This window comes from Rhinolophus hipposideros (assembly GCF_964194185.1).
Source record: "Rhinolophus hipposideros genome assembly, chromosome: 16".
Lineage (NCBI taxonomy): Eukaryota > Metazoa > Chordata > Mammalia > Chiroptera > Rhinolophidae > Rhinolophus > Rhinolophus hipposideros.
In genome coordinates, this window is record NC_138062.1 from 4,505,137 (window position 1) to 4,518,148 (window position 13,012).

Below are 13,012 nucleotides of genomic sequence, written 5' to 3' on the forward strand. Positions count from 1 at the left end.
GCAGTTTATCCGTCTTCTTTAACTGTCTGGCACATGCAACATCTGTGTTTTGAGATGTCATGTCTAACCCCAAACAGCATATCCAGGTATTTTGCCCCAAAAAAAGACAGTTTCCTCCCTAAAATAATTAAATGCTACTAACGTAACTAGGGTTACATCCTCCAGCAGAGAACACCCTTGTCAGCATGCTGGGTGAGGAGGGAGAGGCATGTGCAATCCAGTGGTAACTGCCTTATCCTGGCATACACCATGACACCCACACATGAGGAAGTAGGGGAGGGGCGTGGGGACAGGGAGGTGCGAGGTTTGCCCACAGAGCTGGTGTATGAGCAGTGGAGCTCGAAGCTCGAACCAGTGAACATGGTGGCTTGAAGCAAGATGGTGACAGTTTCGTTGGAGAAGAGTGGCCAAATTGGAGAATAATTTGGGGGGACAATTGATAGAATTTGGGATTGAGTTAAATGTGTGGAATGAAAAAGAAGGGGGACTCCAGAATGACTTTGTTTCTAGATTGAACAAGTGAATAGGTAAAAGTACCATTCACTGAGATGGGGCAAATTAGGGTAATTTTAAGGCAAAAATTCCAATGTCAGTTTTAGACACATCATATTTGCTATGTCCATAAGCTATCTGACATGATACCAAGATATCAAGTCAACGATTGCAACTAGAAAAATAAATAAATGAATAAGCCTGGCGGTCTGGTCTGAAAATACAGATTTGGGGATTCTCGGCACAGAGACAGGATTTACAGCAGCGAGAATGGAAAAGGCCTCCCACGGGATAGGGCTGCTGGGGAGGGGCGCCCAGACTGAGCTTGTGAGGGGTGGACCAAAGGAGGAGGACTCAGCAAAGACTGAAGAGGAGGCACTGAGAAGGTGGAAGAAATGTCAGAAACAATCTCCTGTTCCAGCTGCCGTTTCCGTATCACACACCACCCAAACCCAGGAGCCCTAAACAGCAGCTTCTTATGCTCGTGGCTTCCATGGGTCAGGAATTTGGAAAGGCCCAGCAGGTGGGCCTGTGTGTGCGTGCTGCCCGGGCCTCAGCTGGGAAGACATGAGGGCTGGGATCACCAGAAGCTCATTCGTTCACATGTCTGCTCCCTGGGCTGGAAGCACTCACACACGAGACCTCATGACAAAACCAACTACGTGTGGCCCCTCCATGGGCTCAGCTTCCTCCCAGCCTGACAGCCTCAATCAGTCCGTCTTCTTAATGGAAGCTGAAGACGGTGATGCCCCAAGGGAGAGGCCACTTTGCCTCTAGTGACCGAGCCGGGAAAGCCAGGCATTCCATGGCCTACAAGCAAGTCCCATCCCAACCCAGATTCAGGAAGGGACATAAAGCGCACCACCTCGCAGGGGGTGGCGAGGTGGCACGAGGGCACACAGCCGGGGAGATGCTGTCACAGCCCATCGCCTGCTGAATGCCGCTGAGAAGTGAAGTAAGATGCAGAATGCAGAATGTCCGCGGGGAGATGCAGCACGAGGTCAATGGCCGAAAGTCTTCCCTCACTTCCAAAATGAAATTAATCTTCTCTTCTTTTGTCCCTTATTTGATCGCCTGTCACAATGGAATCCAACTATCTTCAGCTATGTTTCTCCTACCAAATTAGAAGCTATCTGTTAATAGAGAATAAGTCATCTTATTATTATTTTTTATAACTTAACACAGTTATAAACCTGACACATAGGAGAAGCTTAAGAGATGTTTGTTAAATAGATAATTCTGAAACTCTATCTTTTCTTACTTGCCTCCCAGCCCCTCCTTCCAACTATTTATAGGACAACTCTGGCAGGCATTCCAACCATCTCCTCAGACTCAAACTAAAGCTCATGTTATTCATCTCAGGATTAATTGCTTAATATGAGGTTTATCTGCATATAGTAGGAAAAAACCCACAATAACAAAAAAGAAAGTGTTACTCCTTTATCATGCAAAAGAAGTTCTGAGCCTGGGTGCTGATTTTAGTGGCATCAGGCCACCTGGCGCCCATTTTTCTGTCCTGCCATCCTTACACTCACACCACTTAACTTCCACCTTTACACTCACACCACTTAACTCCACCCTTACACTCACACCAAGACATGGCATGCATTCCAGATGAGCCAGAGGAGGAGAAAGGAGAGAACAGGAGCACGTCTCAGCGGAGTCAGCTCCCCTTCACCAGCCTTCCCCAAAGCTCCATAGAACTTTTCCAATCACAATGTTTGGGCCTAAACTTCACCACCAGCCACTCCTAGCTACAGAGGAAGATGAGACAGGTGACCGCTCTGGACATAACAATCGCCCAACTAAAACCTGGGATTCTGTTACCAGGGACAAAGAACAGACTGGATAGTCTCGTGTCATCAACATTTTAATTCTTGTACTCCATTCAATCTTTATTTGCACTTTAGAAAAATAACTCTGGTAGCTGGAGGAAGCACGAACGGGAAGGGGAACCGACTGGAGGCATGGAGACCTGTAAGTCACAAGGCTTTGCAGAAATCTGAGAGAGGATAAAGTTGTAAACCAAGGCAGGGATAGTAGGAAGACAATGTGGAAAAACGTAAAAGGAACAAAGATCTACAAGACGCTGAGAACCTACATTTTTCAATCAAACTGAAGAAAGAATATATGAGGCCCAATAGGAGTAGCCCTATCAACATAAAACTCTGTGGCACTGTCAGGAAGCCACCTACTTAAATGGATTGATTATTCAGCAATAAGTAGGCAGAAAACTTTGTGAAAAATCTTGGAATTTATTAAGGAGACTTGACACATCCTTGGCTGTATTCCAGGTTTACTTGCACTGCGTTGTTTTATTACCAGAACAAACTTCTCTGAGTGGCCTGCGGGAGTTCTGAGCTCGGTGTGGGCGAGGTGGTGTGTGGATTAGTAAGTGATCGTAGGTGTGTAAACACTGCAATTCATTATGATACTTTTTACCTCACCTCCCTCAGGTTGTGCATGAATAAAAATTACATCTGTTTTCTTTTCATCTGATGCCAAAAAAAATATAAGGAGAAGTGGTATAGGTACAAAGATTAGGGTGGAGAAGAAATACAAGGTTCTCCATAGTCAAATTCTCACCATCAGACTGAGGACACAGGCTGTAGGGATGTAAGAGTGAAAAAATGCTTCATAGCATGAGATCTTTATTTTGTGAAAACAGAAGGTCCTTTAAATTGAGAACATCAATTTCATCTACCATGTAATGTAAAGTAAAAACAACATCCTCATATTATAGAAGAGAGCTGACAGCAACAATGCGTTCCCAATACTGGCCTCCAATGCAATTGACTCCGAGCATCAGGGCTCATTCAGTCTCTAATTATTAAAGGTTCAGTCCTCCATTTTCCCAAATTCACTCACTCCTTCCCTTATCCATCCAATAACTATTTGTCTGGGGCCTGCTATGTGCCAAACACACGCTGTTCTAAGCACTCTGGATACAGCAGTGATTGAAATCAACATTTCCTCTCAGCACAAATTTGACTTCCATTTCCAGCCTCCCCTGCAGTTAGGCGGGACCATGGTGTCAAGTTCTAACCCACAGAATGTCCACCATAAATCTCTCTGACAATCTTTTGTGCTCCTTTCCTTCCTCTAGCCACCAGCTGAAAAGAGAAGACCTCGGGCTGAAGGCAGGGAGAAAGCAATAGTATGGAAGGAGCCTGTGTCCCAAATGATGGTGGAACAAAGGCAGTGCTCCCAGCTCCCCACCATCACCACCATATCCGACTGGGAACTGCGTGAGAAACAGCTTCCATTGTGTCTACATGCCATTGGTGCTGGCATTTGGGAGCTGTTGTGAACACAGACCTCGAGATCTCAGATACTCGGCTTATTCACAGAACAGGCATGACGGTTGGTCAGTTCCCAAAGAGGGGAGTGTGGTAGGAGATGATGTCACAAAGGTCCTCAGAGCCTGATAGGTGAGCCTCCTACCGAAGCCCTGGGGAGGCCCTGGGCTTTATTCTGAGGTGAGGAGGCCACTGAAGGTTTTGAGGAGAGTGACACAATCTCGTTCAGATTTTGAAAGTGTTACTTTGTCTACCATGTTGAAAGTAGGCTGCAGGAGGACAAGGGTGGAACAGTTAAGAGGTTGTTACTAGAAGCGACTGAGGAGTGTTGGGTTGGACTAAGGCAGTAGCAGTGAAGGTATTTTTTATAAAGTCATATTTTAGACACATTTTGAATATAGAGCCAAGATTGCTAATAGAGCACTGTTAACATTTTTATCCTAAATATTCACCTGGAAATATGGAATAGACAACTAGGTTGATGAGTCGGTTGTTCCCAAGACAAAGAACTATAAATTCTGAAGCAGTCAGCAGATAGATAGATAATACTATGCAGCAGACACATTAGCTATGCGATTAGACGAGACAACCGAGGAAATAAGGAGAGAAAATGAGTCCAAGGATGAGCCTTGGGACACACCAATGTTAAGCACACAGAAAATCCAAAAGAACCAGCAGAGGATCAACAAAGGGAAGAAGATAACCAAGAGAGGCTGGAGTCACTGCATTCCAGCGGAGAAAGAATGTCAAAGGGGAGGAAACAATCACCAGTGTCCATTTCTCCTCCGAGACCAGGAGTGGAGAACTGAGAACAGCCCATCTGACAGCATGGAGGTCACGGACCCCATCAGAACAGTTTCACTGGTGGGGAGAGAGCCTGAAGGGAACGAGTCTTTGCAAAACAGGAGAAGTAAAAGTAGAGGCAGAGACGGGGTTTGCCCCTAAGGCTCTCTCCCACGGGCGGGCCTGACCACAGCTTGGCAAGCTGAGCAGGACAGTTCCGATGGAGGTCCCAGGCCTCTGTACCCTCGCCCTTCTGCCACCCGTCCCATACTGCCCTCGCCACACCACACACATGCACGTGGACATGGCAGGCAGCTCACCGAAGACTTGCCTAGCCATCTTGCTCAGCTGCCTTCTGACCATCCCTCAGGCCTTAGGAACACACACGTTGTTTGTGTCAAGAGGGCTGAGCAGGGAGGAGGCTCGCAGAAGCAGGATCAAAGCCTTTGGGGCGGGGAACTTTGGGGTCCTGAGTACCCCAAGTATGGGTGGGGGATGAGCACGGTGAAGGGCCAGGGCAGGACTCTGTGATAGACAAGGGCTCCAGCAGCTACGGCCAAAGCCACCACAGGCAGGACCATAAAAACGAGCGTGCAAGCTGACACCAGAGCAATCTGAATAGTCATGGGAAACTGATGGTTGTTCGACGACCTTTATACCTTTGTCAAAACATTGAAAACTCTCGTACTGATGGTCATAAACATGTAGAGAAATGAAAAAGTAGTAACTAGTATTTCTTTAGTACACTGTATTTTAAAACATTAGAAACATTGAGGGCTCAAGTGTTTTATTGTTTTATTTTTTAAAAACTTACCAAGAGTAGACTGAACAGAGCTTGTCTTCTCCTCATGGTATCACCTCCTATTTGGAGCGTATTTTCTATGCAAATCACCCTACTCCTGTCTAAATTTGGATCACCTTCCAGTATTTCATCCTTTGTGCTTTCATCAAAGCATCTCCCAGAGTTCCATTCATGTGGTGTGTTTGCCAGCATCTCTTCCTCGGGGATATGTTCATTCACAGCCACTTTCCTCATTTACGTTGTTGAGTTCACCTGCCTGCAGAATTCCACATACATCCGATTTGAGTTACACTTCCAGCATTACCGCGTTTTCTGTCTTTGAGCAATTTCATCTTCATTGGCCAATTTCCATTTTAGATTGTCCATTTTTATAAAACGCCACATGGGTTTATTCCCAGAAGGCCACGTAACCACATTTGCTGTCTGTGAACTGGATATCAGGCACACAGTGGCCAGTCTCCAACAGACTTTCAAAGAAGTGACATGATTGGTCACAGATCGTGATGCATTCTGTCCTTTACACAGTGATTTGTGAGCTGAAGAACTGGCAGCCAAGGTGGTCCTTGATGCGATTACTCAGTTCACTTACTGGGTGACCGAAACTTGACCAGTGTTATGGAGAGGCTGAGACTATTGAACTAAACTGTGGTAACCGAGATCCATGCCTGCTGGAACCCCGCAAAGTGAGGACTGCCTTCCTGCTTTGGCAAATTGCAAAGAACCGGAGTGGGAGTTACAGGAGACATTTACGGTCGAGGGAGGATTTTTTTAAAGTGGGAAAAATTACACTGGTCCTGAAGTGTAAGTGTAGTGGTCCTGAAGAGGAGAGTAAGGGGATGATAGAAAAGGAGGTATTTACAGGAGCAATGTCCTTGTGTAGCAAAAGGGGGTGGGAAGCAGTGTGTACACGAAGGGTTAGTTTTCAACAGAAGCACAAACACATCGTCCATTTTCACTGCACGGGAGACATGGACAGAGTTGTTGGAGGAAAGACCAGTTCTCTCCCAATTGTTACAATTTTCTCAGTAGAACAAAAAGCCAGGTCTTTAGAAGAGAATGAAGAGGGAACAGGAAATAGTGATGCCTTGAGGAAAGAACAAATGGTGTAGAATATTTGTCGTGGGGAGAGGAGGGTGCATTGGTGATAGAAATGCAGTAAGATATCTGAACCCTCTAAGATCTACTTGAAATTAATGACTAAAGTGAGACCTATCCGCTTAGTTGTTTATCTCCAGCCATTTTCATTCTGTCTGACTCCTACACAATTTAAGAAACAAGCCCCCGTGTCTAACTAAACTCCCCCAACCGGTAGGTTCATCCCTGGAGATTCTCAGACACGACAAAGGGAATCCCAGGCTGCACCTGTCCCCTGACTCCCAGGACAGGGTTTCTCTGTTGTCCTCATTAAACGCATAACATTCCAAGAAAGGCAAAGCACAACCCAAGAGACAGAAGTTAAAGTTATAACAGTAAGCACAAAAATACATCATCGATTTGCCCTGTTCTAGTTACTTAACATCAGACAGAATCAAAAATGTTTCTTAGAGAATCTTGAGGCAAGATGCCCACAAATCAAAAAATTGCTTGGTTCTTTCATCTGAATTTCTATGACTTTCTGACTTCATTTTCCATTCTGTGACTTTTCATATAAATCCAAAAATTCGTAACTATTGAGTAGAATTTTGAGCTGAAGGCAGAACGAAGTAAAATAAATCATCTGGAAGAAAATTAAGAAGTCAGGCTCATCCAGTGCACAGACCCCAAAGCACAAAAAGTCAGTAAAGCCGCCGTATCTCCCCTCCACGTAACCGTCACCACAGACAGATTAAAAATGCACTGAAGACTGGTGTGCTAACAAAGAAGTACCTGATATCTTTCTGAGAACAAAGTAGGGTTTAAATAAACAATAAATCTAATCCAAAAAGTCAAGTGGCAAATGGGTCATCATGAAAAACAAAACACCCACCCTCTGAATTCCACCCACCTCCTCCACCCCACATCACGCAGTTTTTAGTAGGCCCACGTGAAGCCGAGGACATGGCCACTCCACTGTCTGTCAACCTTCCAAGCTCCTCTCCCACTCGGGAGCTTCTCACACACGTGGCTCCCTCCCACTGCCACACCCCCCCCATTTGTTCTCCCTTTCAGTGCTAGTCCCCAAAGCCTTTTCCTTCATCCCCAACTAATTCAGGTTTCCCTGTCCTCTCTCTCAAAATAACTTATATTTTTACTTTCTAGAACATACCATGACTTGTACTCAGAGTGTTTAACATGTGGATTATAAACTATGGGAGGGCAGGACTTATGCCTTATTCAGCATGGTATGGACATAGCTCGGTGCCTGGAACGTGAGAGTCAGGAATAATTATTCATAAAGTAAGTATAGTATTCACAGATAAGTACCCTATCTTTCACAGCGGCCAGAATCTGAGGCAGGGGGTTGTTTCATGTGTTTGAAGCTCCGAAGAGCAAAAATCAAGGAGTGGAAGAATGGAAGTCACTCAGCCACTGCTTGAGAACAAACAGTTCACATGGGGTCCAGAGAAATGGCTAGGAGATACAGCTGGGAGACAAAAAAACCTCAGAGTCAGAGCTCATGGCTCTGCCACTCGACAGCCACTGTGACTTTGAGAAAGGAACACCTCCCTGCACTTCAAATCTCCTCGTCTGAAAAATGAGAAGGGAGAACCAGAAGATAGCATCTGGCGTCTGTCCTCTCATTTTTCAGATGCAAATTGCCCCTGTATAGTTGAGCGGTTCTTATGTGCTGAGGGACAGACAACTTGGATTTACATAGGAACATGCACAATAATTTTAAAAAGAATCTCTGGAGTTTCACTTGCTTGTTGACAGCCCCTTGCCTTATCTGAGATGGTTAAGCTACCCATCTGGCTGCATCTTCAAATGTCTCAATATTGAATTTCCTGTTTCATCCTTCTATTTCACGCCTTAAAGAAATTCTCAGATGGAAACAAAGAAAGCTATATGATTTCACAGACAAACATAAGCTTTTTTATTATGTGATTATTAAAGAGGGGATATATACGTAAGACTCTGCTTCCTAGCAAATCAAAGAAGTGATTTAGAACACATCTTGCCCTTTCTAGTCCAAATGTCAGAATGCACATTTCTGATGGTTCATGCTGAGAAGTGTCTGAGCTTCAGGCATTGCCGTTCTGAGTACCAGACTTAGTTTTAAGAAGTTACATTGCCAAGGGCTTTTAGAATTGTTTGTGAAGATGGCCATATCCTCCCATTTCACTTTATATTTTACACACCACATCAATAACCGATTGAAATCTAATTTCTTCCACCAGTTCTATCACCACATAGAAGTCCATGAATTTGCGGTCAGAAAGCCTAGGTTTGAATCCGGGTATTGTCCTTTATTAACTATAACCACATCAGGTTAACCCATTAATTCTTCTGCACTTCACTTTTCTCTTTAAATGAAAAACATTGGTGTAGACAAACTCTGAAATCCATGCTAATTCTAAGATGTGGCAATATCTCTCTTGGACCCAAACACGTGCTTCTGGCATCCAAGGGCCAACTCGATACCCACTGTGTCTCTTCAGATACATGCCAATGCCAGGTTCTATCTCCAGACCTGCTGAGTCAGAGCTTCTGGAGAACATGACCAGAGCATGGAGGTCTTATAAAAGTAAACAGGAGTTTCTGACGTGCCCTTCGGGTTAAGAACCATTGCACTAGGAGTGCAAGGGTCACACCAGTGTTATGAAGCCCCATGAACTGGGGGCTCAGAATCAAGATGGAATCTTTCCAGAGAGACTCTCTCCCCCGAGGCAGCCTCTATGGCTTCTGGAAATTGGGGAAACAGCCTACCTTCAAGTGAAGGACAGAGCCATGCCTGTAATAGTGAAGAATCAAGTTCAAAAACAAAACAGCAGATGTGATAGCAGGAAAACATCACAAGATTCAAATATAAGATATCCAGCAAGACCACAGGCTCCCTGAGGGCAGGACCATCAGAGGTGCGGCCCCAGGACTTCTGAATACCTGCTGGCCAGAAGCAAGAACAATACAATGATTCTGCATTTTTCTCATTACATGTCCTATGCTCTAAGGGGTGCACGGAAGATTCCCTTCAGGACAGACCCTGTTTTGAATGGGACAAGGACTGGTTGGTGAGCTCTGGCTGGGAGGTAAGCCATCTGCGGTGTTTCTTCCTCGTCCTTGACTCAGTTTGGATTTTGGTGAGGCAATCGGAAAGTAGAACCTCCAGGCTAAAACACTAACCGTGGGGCAGTAAAAGGCTGCCCCATGGGGAGAATGCAGCACCACTTCAATTAATTTAGGGGATTTCTGGTTTTCCTGAGAAGCCTGGAGATGGGTTGTAGAGCAGACATGATGGTGAGGGGTGAGGGTGCGTGGGAAGAAGAGAGCCCAGGTGATCACGGCTCAGGGAGGGCGGCAGGCAGTGTGGGTCCCACAGACAGGATCGTCCACAGGGCGCAGGTACATCTGACACTGAGCCTAACACTCCCTGTCCCAGGCTATACCTCCTTTCTCATACCCTTACAGAATTCTAAATTTTGAAACTCAGGGTCATTTATGCTTCTGGGAATAGAGAGGGGCCTCGCGTTGTCCCCGGCAGTACTGTGACTGTGACGAGAAAGCTGTCTGAGGTAACAAGTGACAGCCAAGCTAATGACAAGATTCCACACAGTTGTCAGAAACACTAGATTTATTGCAGAAGTGAGCAATACAGGCTCAGCTATTTTATCTGGACATCGAAGCAAAGGTTAGCTAACTGGAAGACGGGGAGAACAGGGATACGCAGGGCTCCCTTGGTTTTTCCTGTGCCTCGGCTCATAATGGAAGCTGTGACAGCTGAGAACAGTAATTGTGGAGAGAGTCAAGTCTGAATACCAGTCTGCCTTGTTCAAGTGACCTTGAACAAGTGAGTTCACGTGAGGAGGCCTGTTTCTTCCTGTTTAAAACGGAGATGATGAGGTGTGAAAGGACGCATGGTAAGTATGTGGCGTGTAAAAAGCTCTCAGTAAACATCTGGGTTTGGCCTTTTGTTTTACCTGAATTTAAATGAGAGCACGGGTTGGATGCAAGCGCTGATGTGTCATAAGCCACTTCAGAGGCGCCTGAAGTCCTGATGTAAAAGCCAGCGGGGAAGCAAGATGGGAGCCTTGGCTGTGGTCAGCAGGTGGTCAGCAGCTAGTGCCCATCAGCGTGGCCTCAGAGAGCACTATTTGCTCTGACAAAGCAGAGAACCGGCTGGCAGGCTGGGACACAGTGACCTCGCGCTCCCAGCTCCTGCTTCTCCAGGATGGCACTGAAACCTCCCTCCAAACGTCCACACGGAGCCTTAAGGCTCAAGGGAAAAGACGTCATCTGTTCTTCAGGTACCCACCCCATGCCCCATAGCCCTCCTTTTTAGAAAGCGCCATCTTGTTTTCAAGTTGACGTCTGTGTGTGCAAAGAAGAAAGGCTGTGCTCAGAGGCGCGAGATGCCCTGATCTTAGTGGCAGTGCAGCCCACAGTCAGCCTGGCCAATCACCGCTCGCCGTGTATTCAGGCCTCTGTCTAGGCAAGTGATAGAAAACCCACCTAAGTTACTGCAAGAAACAAACAGGAACATGGCCGCTTGGGTACTGGAAAGCCCAGGAGGCGGTCTGCATGCAAGCACAACAGGAGCGGACGTCCAAACAATAACCTGAAAGATCCATCTCTCCATCCCTGGGTTCCGCTTCCCTCTGACCTAATGTGGGTCTCTGGAAGGCGCTGTTCTGACAGCTCCCGACCTCAGAACAAGGCCATTCTCACTTCCCACTGTTCTCATCAGACCAAATAACAACTAGCCCTACTCCACACATTTCCCAGAAACAGGAGCCAAATGGGAGACAAAATGCCACTGTCCCTCTGCCCCCAATAGACTAAGACCAAGCTCGCTGGTAAAACCTGAGTGGAAGGACACAGCTTAGTCCCAGAGGCCTGAGTAAGGTTTACTGCTCTCTCCGCATCCAGGGGAAGATGGTGGCTTCTGAACAATGAACCCTGGCTTACTGACCCACTCAATTCCAGAGAGAGAAGAGAAAACCCGGCGGGTCCTGAATGTGGAAGTACTGTGCACAATCACCCTGCCAATCAGGAAGTGTAGCCTAACGACCAATCCTGTCAGCCACCTGGAGGAGGAGGTGAGCAGGAGGAGACCAGGGCGTGAGAACACACCCCTGCACGTTTACGCGCCTCTCGTAGGGCTTGGCATGATTTTGAGATGGAAGTAAGATTTCCAAGTTTTGAACGGCTTGAGGTGACACCGAAAGAAAAGGAGCAGAGGGAATCCCCTTCCTGCAGAATGAATTTCCAACTATCCCTGCTGGAAGTGGTCCCTCCCACACAGCCAGTGAAGCCTGTTTGTCCCAGGGAAGATCCCACCACAGTCCACTTTCCAGTCTGTTCCAAAGAAGTCATTTGTCCTCTGGAGCCAGCGCTTTGTGGCCGCACCGGCAGCCACATCCAGCCATCTAACCTTGTTTTGATTTTGTTCATTAGCTCCAGGAAAGGCATTTCCATTTCAACAAGTAGACTAGCAGGTATGCATTGTCTCGCTGTTCGGAATCCAGAATAGAACTATTTGGAGTATATCTATGAAACGCACGTCTTCATGTACTTTTGGTTTCTACCCCTCTATTATTATCCTCACTGTATAGTTGAAGAAATAGGCCCAGTGAGGTTCAGTAACTGGCCTGGGACACAGGTAACAGCAGAGCTGAGATGCAAACCCAAGCTCTCTAGTTAGGAGTCTATGCTCTGTACTGCCTCCCTTTTGGCTTAAAAGACTCTGCCGTCACTTTCACCCTTGTAGGACTTCTGTAATTTGGGTATTTGTTCATCAGATGATGTCAATATGGAAACAGACCCAAGAGATAGCCTTTGTGCCATATCTTATGGCCAGACTTCTGGCCATAACGGGAAATTTTCAGGGTTCATGAGGAGGTTCTCTATGCAGCACATGCCAAGTGATATAAAAAGATGATCTAAATAAAAAATAAATACAAAATGTATATACAGACTAGCAGGCTTGCCCTATCTTTCCTGATAATGATCTGATATTTATCATGGATTGTGGGTTGTTATGGTGATGAAAGGAGGCTTACTTTTGAGGGAACAGTAAAATGATAAAATGTAGAAGGGGCTGTTTTTAAAAAACTTATATAACCATCCATCTAAATGTATCAACTTCAATGGTATCAGCAAATATCTTTACATCAAAAAACACTCTAAAATTCTCTAGGCAAAACCATTTAATTTTCTCTTCTCCAAAAGAACACAAGTGGCGGGAGCTAAGCTAAAGGAGCAGAGCTACAGAAACTGTTTTTAAAATTAGATTTTCCTGGAGTGTTGAGGACAAAACGTGTGTCATGAGACACAGAACTGAGAGTGCCTTCTAAGGTAAGCCTGGCAGCTGGGACTCTGACTTACAAAAGTAAAGCCAGGAGGTGACTTTGCTAAGGTCAAGTTGGTCAGGAACAGAGCAGGCAGGACCTGTCTTCCTACATTAAGTGTAGTGCAGAGTCCGGATGCAGGGAACAGGAAGGCATTTCAGAAATTGTCATCTCTCTCTCTCTCTCTCTCTCTCTCTCTCTCTCTCTCTCAA